General features: G+C 35.3%; 1 pseudogene; it reads right to left on the bottom strand.

The window, feature by feature from the left end:
* Positions 1-6,916: 6,916 nt before the first annotated feature.
* Positions 6,917-8,468, bottom strand: LOC144372490 (protein FAM76A pseudogene; annotated as a pseudogene).
* Between the last annotated feature and the right edge of the window lie 2,160 nt (positions 8,469-10,628).

The following is a 10,628-nucleotide window of genomic DNA, read 5'->3' as shown; positions in this document are numbered from 1 at the left end:
TTATTCCACTAAATGAAATTTTATTGTATCTTTGTTTGATCATAATGCTTTTCCCAGGACCTATTTATTTCAACTAGAGAATTCTAATTAACTCCAAGGTACAACTATTATTGACAAGTAATCATTTGTAACTGCTCTCAAGCATGATACTTTTGTTTTTGCTCATCCTTATAGACTGCTTTGTTAAAATTGGCTGAAATTATGCATGGTCTCTAGTTTCAGAATTTCTCCATCTTATTTTTAAATGTCTCTAATTTTTCCCCCAAGCTCCCAAAGACCCCTAAAAACTTCTTTCCTCTTTATTACCTAGATGCAGTTTCTTCCAAGTCTATCTTCTCTGTTTTGCAGAAGTTGTAAAGAGAAATATTTTCATCTTTGAAAATAATAAGTTTAATAATTTTCAGTGTTATGGTTTGGATGTGAAGAGTCCCCCCAAAACTCACATGTGAGAAAATAAAGGAGGGTTCAGAGGAGAAAAGATTGGATTGTAAGAGTTTAACCCAATCAGTGATTTAATCCCCTGATAACCATTAACTGAAGTGGTGGGGTGTGGCTGTGATATATATATATTTTGTATCTCAAGAGTGGAGATTCTCTTTCTGCTTCTTGATTACCATGTGAGCTGCCTCCCTCTGCCACACTCTTCCACCTGCCTCACCTTGAGCCTTGAGGAATGAAGCCTGCTGTGGATTAATTGAGACTTCTTAAACCCTAAGGCCTCAAATTCTTCCTTCCTCATCTATAGTTCTGATCAGATACTTTAGCCAAAGCAGTGAAAAAGCGGACTAAAACACCCATAATAATCAAATTATTGCTTGTCTTTCATTTGGGAATGTGATGGGAAGCCACATAACTAGAAAATAGTAAATCTAAAATTCCAACCTGTACATCCTGCTCCAGAGCATTCCTCATAACAAACACAGTCCTCTGTATCCCCATTTTCCTGAGCTTACAATCTTCCCTTTTCACTTGGAACCACTATTAAAAAAAATCTTCACTTTCAAGTGACTACTTAAATTATAAACATCTTTAGATCACTTCTTTCCTTGATCTTTTTATGGAAAAAAATATAGTAATTCTTCCATTCAAATTTGATATGGACATAATAATGGATTTACCTTTGATGCCTCACATTAAGTGGGTTTAATGTTTAATTACACAGTTGCCCCAATTTCTGCCGATTAGTCTTATAATTTTTCTACTTTAAAATAGTGGGAAAGTGACATACATTTAATAGAAGCCATACTTCTAATTCTGAATGCTGCACTTTTCTGCGGGGAACTGGATGCAGCACAGTCCTCCATCAGAACCCTGGGCAGGCTCGGCAGCAACTGGCGCTGGAATCAGAGTTGCTTCCAAGAGGTTAACAGTTGCCCCTCTAGGGTGGGCCATGTTACTTAGTTATTAAGTTGCATAGGTTAGGTGTATTAAGTGCATTTTGAAATTACAATATTTCTACTTAAGTTTTTGTATGAAAGTGTAAACCATCATAAATTATCATAAATTGAAGAGCATTCATACTTATAAATGAATGCACTTACAAATCCATTTGGTGTGTATATTAAAAACTTCTCTACTCTATTTAAATATATTTTCTATAGAATATTTTAATGTCATAGCACAATGGCACTTGCTTGGCATAAGCACAATGACTGCATGGCGATGGTACTTCAAATAGATTCTTTGAATTCAAAAATGATCTCTATCCATCTAATATGCCACCAGCTACTCATGAAATTCAAAGGATAACATCAAAAGAAACAGGCAAGTACACTTCAATGTGAATTTAAAATTCTACAACTTTATTTTTAAAAATTAAATAAAATGTACACAAGATTATTTTTAAGTAAATAAACCATACTATGAGCCAGAAATCTAGAAAAATGATAAATATAAAAACTCTCTTGTGAAGGCAAATGTTAAAGAGAATCCTGTTTGATTTTTTTCTTTGGGTTTTGGGAAGCCATTTTTCTGACAATGCACAATAATGTACTCCTATGTTATAGAAACATAATATACTATTAAATATTTAAAATTAATTGACTTTTTTGGTCCATTGGTGATAAATAAAGAAGGCAAAAATGTAAATAAGTAACCAAAGGAAATTTATAGGATTTATAATTTGATTTATCTTTTGGGTATGATTTCATTACTTATCTTTACTATTTTATTCCCCCATTCTATTTTATAACAATATTTATGTGTGATTTTAAGAATTTGTCTTTCTGTTATCCATCTGCTAACCAATTGTCTAACATTAAATTAGCATATTCAAAAATTATAATGACAATAAAGTGGTCCAATATTTCTTTGCTTCCATAGCTACCTAAAGAACATTTATCAGCCCAACACTTCATGTGATCATAAAAAATTAAAAAGCCAGTTATGAGCTTGCTACAAATCTGGCCTTTTGGCACAAGATTCATGATAGTAATAAATATAGCATCCTCACATTATCACTGAAAATAGTATCCAATATTTATCAAAATTTCTAGTTACTTGGAAAACTAAAATAAGAAATTTCTGGTTATATTTTTATAAATTTTTAGCAACATGAAAAATTATAATGATATTATAACATCAATATTCCACCTGTGCTTCCAAAGAAAACCTCTCTAGGATTCTTTAGCATAGTAGGATAACTATGATTGACAATAATTAATTAAATATTTCCAAATAGTTTGTATAGAGGATTTTGGATGTTTCAAATTCAAAGAAATGATAAATGTCTAGGGCAATAGATGCTGGTTACCTTGATTCGATCATTATACATCCTATGCATGTACCAAAATATACCCTATAAATATGTACCACTACTATATGTTAATTAAAAATATTAATGTATTTATAAAAATACAGCAGAGATACATCAAGTATGATTGAAATGAAAACAGATAAATATAACTACAGTATGATGAATGCAGTGCATGACACTGCTACATTATTATATGATCACATTTGAAATGTCACATCTTTGATAGGTTCAATGATTTGCCAGAAATGTTAAATAAAAATCAGTCATTTTCCAATAAAATTAAAATAGTTTCAACAACTACATATGAATTTATTTTAATATAAAATTAAAAAAATATGATCATGAAAATTTCATGTAAACTTGTAATCCCAATGACTCGGGAGGGTGAGACACAAGTTCCTGCCAGCCTCAGAAATTCAGTGAGGCCCTCAGTAAATCAGGCTCTGTCTCAAAATGAAAAGAAAACAATTGAAAAGGCCTGGGGATGTAGTTCAATAGTAACACACCCCTGAGTTCAAGCTCTAGTTTCAAAAATACAAAAGTGGAAAGACAAAATTACATGTGATTTTCTCATTAAAATCAGAAACAAAACAATTCTGCACCTGACCTTACTTACTATTTCTAATCCATGTCTGAGCAGTGCACTCAGACCTCAGATGTGGAATTCAAATGGGATTTAATTGAAGAGCAAAACAGCAAACAAACAAAGAATAATGGAGAATGGAGAGAAAGAAAGCAAGGTAGTAAGGAAGAAAACATTATAAACACACGACTTAATTGACACATCAAAACACAGAAATCATAGTAGAATTTATAAGGAATTTTTCCAGAAAATGAGAGATAAGTGTTAGGTGCTTATTGTTCCTAAGGAACATGGGGTTTTTTTGACATAACATTTTCAAAATTATGTGTTTGAAGTGATTATTTGTGACTAAGCTCCTGTGCCATATAATACTATATACTTCAAAAACTCAATGAATTATCATTATTTGCATGCAAAATAACTTCATACTTTAATTAGTGACAGCTTTAGATTTAATAAAGAATCTGCTCCCCTGTCATCCCTACTTTAATACTCTGACTTTAGTAGAACTGAAGTATCTGCATCCTGCAAATAATAAATTAAGTAAATGAACACAGCCATTAATGAATAAAAAGTGTAGAAACTAATGATTCATGAAAAACTTTTCTAAAGTATGCTCTGTTGACTGTATTTCAATTGAATTGTCATTTCCATGTTGCAAATCAGTGGAATTTATATAAAAACTGTTAACACTTGTAAAGAAAATGACTTGGGTTCTATTGAAGACATTAGGTAAAATTAGAGGCACTGAATTAGTAAATCAGTCTAATAGAAAATATATTTATCCCCAAAATATTTAGCCACTTGTAGGGCATGGACATGGAAAATCGGAAACAGGCAGTGGAAATGAAGTTGGATCAGAGTACCGGACTCCTTAGAGGGACAACTGATGAAACCATTATAGAAATCATGAATGCAGGCCAAAGTGGATGAGGCCTGAGGCATGGGTGAGGAGACAGAGGGAGAACTGAGATAAAGCTAATCTGGTAAATTTACATCAAAGAAAAGCCCTGTAGTTTTTAATCACTTTTAAACTCTCCTTTTTTCTGAAAATAAAGAATATTAGAAAATGGTTTGTGGGTTTTTTTGTTTGTTGTTTGTTTGTTTTCCCTGTACAAAAAAAATGTAACACAATCTTAATATAGAATGTCACATCCTTAATAGGTTAAATGATGGAGAATTAGCTCTTCTGAATCAGGAACTTTGTTTTCAACTTGCCAGGAAATCTCATAGCGTTCTATAAAAAGTACTCAACTATGTAGAGAGTACAAATTCATTTATAAGCTCTCTACAATATCTGAAATAACCAGGGATACATTATAGGTTTTATATACCCTATGTATTCTAAAACAACTACATGAATTAATTTACATAGCAAACAAAAACTGTATCCTATTAATATGTAATGTTCACAAAAATGTTGTCACTATTTCTAAAAGAATTTTCAAATTATTCATATTTTAATTATAGTACTAACACTATTTTCCTTTCCTTGAAGATGGCTGTCGATTTAATTCATTCTGGCTGAGAAAAATACAAAAATGGACTTTCAATTTTCTATGATTGTTTAATATAGTATCCCTAAATACTTGCTTCAATGACAGAAATCGTTAAACAGATTTTTGGTAGATATTTCAAGATAGAATATTTCTATATTAAACATATCTCTAACCCCTTATAAATCATCACTAATGATAATTATTTCAAATAAATAAGAAAAGACCATAACAGAGAAAATACACTGAGTAGACTAACAGATTATGTATGATTGTTTATCATTAGGCACAGTTCATTAAACCTATTAAATCTATTTGTGTGATTGTCAGCTTTCCAACACTGTGACAAAATACCTAAGGAAATCAACTTAGATTAGAAATATTTATTTATTTATTTATTTATTTATTATTTTTTTACTTGAGTCAATATGAATTTTTATTAACACACATTTGTCAAAGTCTGTACAAACCAAAACATTCCTGTGTTTTAAAATGTCCAATATTACAAACATACAAAGAAACAAAAGGTGTTACCAAAAGTTAGCTACTCAATTTCATGGCAAAACAGTGTCATGATTTTTAAAAATTAAAATTTCAAGACTAAGGATTCTTCTTTCCCTTTTAAGAACTTATGGAAAGTTAGAAAATGTGTGGGTTTGCTTTATATTAAATGCCAAGACCTTAAAAAAATTTAGTATAAAACTAAATGTTTTTATATTATCATACTTCAGATAACAGAGTTTCTCAGTCTTTAAAATTTAAAAAAAAACATGACTGTCATTTTTCTCAATCTTTTCCCCATAGCCAATGCAAATGCATCTAAAAAATATTATCTGACAGTTTACCTAAAAGCTTCTCATTCAAAAAGTTACAAAACTATTTAACACTGCTGTTCCCCTTCCTTAGAAGGGAAAATTACATCCCCTACCAGGGCGATATCTAAGCCACATGGTCCACTGTATCTCTTAGCAGAAGGAAGCCACCCTTTCCACATCTCTGTCCAATTATGTGCATGGCTCCACTTGCGAGAATGTTATCACAGGTTATAGAACATCTGCTTTTAACAAGCTAAATTTACTGCTACAATTTTGGTAGACTGAGACTACAAATGTCATCTGCCCTCACCATTACCTTTAACTCTAGTACCCCCCTGCATTAATAATTCCAGGGTAGTTGATTTTGTTACTTCACAGCACATACTATACACATCCTCAACTTCTTTAAAAAGACCACATAAAGTACCTGAGAGTACAGCTAAAAATACATGTCTATCCCTTTCCTGGAAAAGTGAATCTATGTGCCTATTGGGATAAGAAGGGAAGACAGGCCACACATATCTCTGACTGATGCCAAACTGCTTCTGAGAAGCACATGTATTCAATACCTTTCCATTAAAAGCAGGGAGTATACAGGCTGGGGTGGGTGAAGAGAAATAGGAAGAAAGTACAATGATATTATTTCTCCCACTAATAGTCCATACTTGAGCAGTTTGTACTGGTCCCAGAGTGTCTTATAGTTGAACCATTTTGAATCTGCTCCTGTTTAAAAAAATGTTTTCTGTCAATAATAGCCCAGTATAACAACTTATATAGGTAAAGGGTATTTAAAAAAAAAAAGAAGTGGCAGTATGAGAATTTAAAATCAATTACCTAAGAATAAAGGAAGTGGGGGAGGGAAATGTTCAGTACAATCTGGACAACCTTTCTTTCTGCCCTTACTTAAAAAGACAGACTGTTCAAAATCTTTGCAACCTCCCTTAAGTATCTCCTTTAAATGATCTTCCAAGAAATCCTCTAAAAGGCACTTAACTCCAAACGTATACATTGAAATTATTTCACCTTAGTAATCGGTTTTTAAGACTCTAAAGTTAACAAGAAAGAAAAGATCTGATGCATTTTCTAAAAGCTAGAGAATAGGACTTTTTTCCCCCCAAGAGGCATCGCTTTTACTAGAACAACTAGCTAGGCTACCATTATTCTTTTATCAAGAAAAAGTTTCTTTTTTAAAAAAATAAATAAAACTCTGGCTATACATAGTACAAAGTTCATACATAATATACCTGGAAAAAAACCCAAGAGTAAACCCTGAAGCAAAAGATTTATTGGAGAGAGAAAGCCTCTCTCATTGTACCAAGTCTTAAGGTGGCAGTTTTTAAAGTTAGAGGGTGGCAGTGATATACAATTAATGCCAAACTATTTGCTCATGGGTATGGCAGGATGCAAGGATGGACATAAAAAAATCATTCTGCACATAACACTGAGCAGTGACCACCACAAAAGAACAAAGAGTAGAACCAAAATACATAGAGAAAGAGGAAAGGGAAGAAAGGGATAGAAGGAAGAAAAGGGAAGGGAGAGAAAAAAAGAGGAAGAGATGGTAGAAGAGGAAGAAAAGCATAGAAGGAGTAGTGAGAGAGAAAGAGAAGGAGATTGAACCTGAAATCCCAAACACTCAAGCATGCAGTCATAACACAGCACAAACTAGATGTTTTCATTCAGCTCACTGCAATCACACAAAGAAGGATAACAGTAATAAAATAGAGATTCTTAAGAAAGTTTGCAATTCCCAGAGAACAGCCAGGTCTCCAACCCTAACCCAGGATGACCCCATCTGCTGTTGCTGAAGAGCCTCCTGCAGTCTGTCATGGAGAGGTTATAGCTCCTGACTTTTCCGACTTCTTGCTCTTGGACAAGGCAGCTGCCTGTTTTAGGAGTTCTCGATTTTTGGCCTGCAATTGTTCTGTGACTTCTTCGTGCGTTTTCTTCATTTGGTTCATTTTTGCCCTCATCTGAGATTCCTGGTACTGAAAATCAGCCTTCAACTTGGTAATCTTTTTTTCTTTCTCTAAGATCATTTGATCCTTTTGATGCAACATCTTCTTCAGAGTAGCTACCTCTTCTTTCAGCTGAGCAATGATGACAAAGTGGTCAGTGCCTGGTGAATCCAGAGCCAGGTCTGGGGAAAAGCTGTCTCCATTTGTTGTAATTGAATCAAACTTGGATTTTTTCTTTGGGATTTAATTTTCAATTGAAGATGTAGAAAGTGTTTTCTGGCTGTTATAATGGCTACCACCTCTCAGGCGGCTGTACTGTTCCTTCTCCTGGTTGCCTGTACGAGAAGAGCTGCTCAGGTGCTTCCTTTGCTCTTTGGTCTTCTGGAGAACACGTTTGTATGAAAGTGTGCACAGCCAGCATAGCAATTTCCCATCTACCTTCTTTCTATCATCTTTCCTGTCAAACGCACACTGCTGCTTGCACTGCTCACAAGAATATGGTGGTCCATACTTCTTTGAATTTGTGCAACGTTGGCATTTATTGCCAATAAATGCTGCAATTATGTTGCAATACTGACAAGGTTTGGGCATTCCATACAACTGCACATTCTGAGCACATTTCTTGCAAATTGTATTGGTTTTGCTCTCCTGCTGGTACTCAGTCCTGCAGTAGGTGCACTTCACAACTGGGTGTGCAATCCGACATTCCTTGCACAGCTGCTGCCCCTGAGACAGCGCCTCGAAGGGGAAGCGCTGGTGGCACTTGGTGCAGGCATAGAGCGCCACCATGTCCGGCCCTAGCCGTGCTCACCGCCCCGCGGGCCCGGCCCGCCGCTTTATCTGACAGTCTGAGGTACAACTTGGTGGATATTTATTTATTTTTAATATTTATCTTTTTTAGTTGTAGTTGGACATAATACCTTTATTGATTTATTTATTTTTATGTGGTGCTAAGATCGAACCCAGGCCCTTGCGCATGCTGGGCAAGCGCTCTACCACTGAGCCACAACTCCAGCCCTAGAAAAAATTATTTTGACCCATGGTTTCAGTCCATGGTCATTTGGCTCTGTTGTTTTTGGACTTATGGTGAGGAAGAACATCAGAGATGGTGTGGCTGACTGAAATTGCTTGTCTCATGGTGTCCAGAAAGCAGAAAGAAATGGGCCAAGAATAAGAGGTAGTCAGTAAGGGCACACCCCAAGTAATAGGGGACAGACAGACATAGACATGATTGGATGAGACCTACCTTGCTGTCCCCCACATGGTTTCACTTTGAGGAGCATAACTTACCTTTAGCCCTACCTGATTTAAGTCCACAGAATATGTTACATCCCCCAGCGAACTACCTATTATCTGCAGAAGAAATGTTAACAAGAATAACATAAGTTATTATGAAGTGGGAAACTTTTGTGACCTTTACACAGACCAAATCCCAGAACTCAGGGAGATAAGGATAATTCCCCCAACCACAAAATCTGTAAGAACAGATTCTAATTAGGACCTGTCAGCATGGGACAAAGTGAGAGAGTTGTCATGGCAGTGGAGACTTGAAAGTGTGATGTCATCCTACTGCAGTGAAATGTTGAAAGGTGGATCTGGATGGAACTCTCTGGAAATGTGCCTGGAACTCCATTAAAACTGGAGGTCAGGAGAGGTACACCATTGAAGCCAGAATTAGACAGGCAGTATAGATAGGTAAATCAAGTCAAGTCGGATCAAGGAGTGCAATTTCCTAGAAGCTGCAGACTGCCCCCTGAAGGATTGAAATACCTTCAGAGCCTTCCTCCACCCTTATCAAGATAACCTGCCCCTGCTCCAATCTGTTGCTAAGGTAACCTGTCCCAGGAATCGCCCCTCAGTATAGGGAGCTATAAAAGTTGTTAATTAATGTATCCTGGGCTGCTCCATCCCTCTGAGCATCTCCTGTGCTTAGTCACTTACTCAGGAAGGAGAGAGATAAAGGGAAGAGATTGGGAGAACAAAGGAAGCCTAAGACATATAAAAAGGCAGAAGTATAATATTTTGATTATATATTTTATTATAAAAATGTTATGCTGTAAATATCCTCTTGACTACAACACTTGGATCTTAACTTTGGAAAATGTTGGTTTTTATTGAGATCTTCTTGTTGTCCTCCTCCTCCTCCTCCTCCTCCTCCTCCTCCTCCTCCTCCTCCTCCTCCTCCTCCTCCTTCTTCTTTTGCTTCATAATGAATGCATCACTCCTAATTAGCCTAGAAGGTCACAAGCAGAGAAGGCAACATACTCACAGGCTTCAGGGATTAGGATCTGGACCACAAGGCTCTTCCACCATTACAGTGTTCTTTCCAGAATTCATTAATTTTTAATTTTTAATCTATACCTCATTTATTCTGATTTCTTAGTATTTTTCTCAGATTTCTCAAAACTATGAATTAATCACAATTTCTTTACAAGTATGGCTAAACTAAGTACTGCTACACTAATTTTTGGTACCTTAAACTCAATATTTCTACCTAATTTCCCAATATGTTTTTTCTTCTTTCTCTTTTAGCTAAGTGTTTGTCTTGTTCGGATGTCTTCCCACCCCTAAAAGTATGGAGCCCACGGATGCTTTGACACTGAATTACATCACCAGCCCCTTCCTTCCTTCCTTCCTTCCTTCCTTCCTTCCTTCCTTCCTTCCTTCCTTCCTTCCTTCTTTCTTTCTTTCCTTCCTTCCTTTATTTCTTTCTTTCTTCCTTTCCTTCTTTCTTTTTTTTTTAAATTTTGAGTCAGGGTCTGGCTAAATGGCTGCTGATGGCCTTGACCTTACTATCCTCCTGCCTTAGCCACTTGACACTGAAATTAACAGGCTCACACCATCACACAGCTGAGCTTTTTAATTGTATGGCTTGATGGGAAATTTTTGCTACTTATTAAGTAGAAAAGAGTGTTCTGAGATTTCTATTTATTCTCTAGAATGATCTAATCATGTACATATTCATTCAAAGCATATCAAATATTTTCACTACTCTTTGTAGTAGTGAAACAAGTGTGAGTT

This window comes from Ictidomys tridecemlineatus, unplaced genomic scaffold (genome assembly GCF_052094955.1).
Source record: "Ictidomys tridecemlineatus isolate mIctTri1 unplaced genomic scaffold, mIctTri1.hap1 Scaffold_110, whole genome shotgun sequence".
Taxonomy (NCBI): domain Eukaryota; kingdom Metazoa; phylum Chordata; class Mammalia; order Rodentia; family Sciuridae; genus Ictidomys; species Ictidomys tridecemlineatus.
Note: the sequence above shows the minus strand (reverse complement) of the source record. Positions and strands in the feature narration are given on the sequence as shown.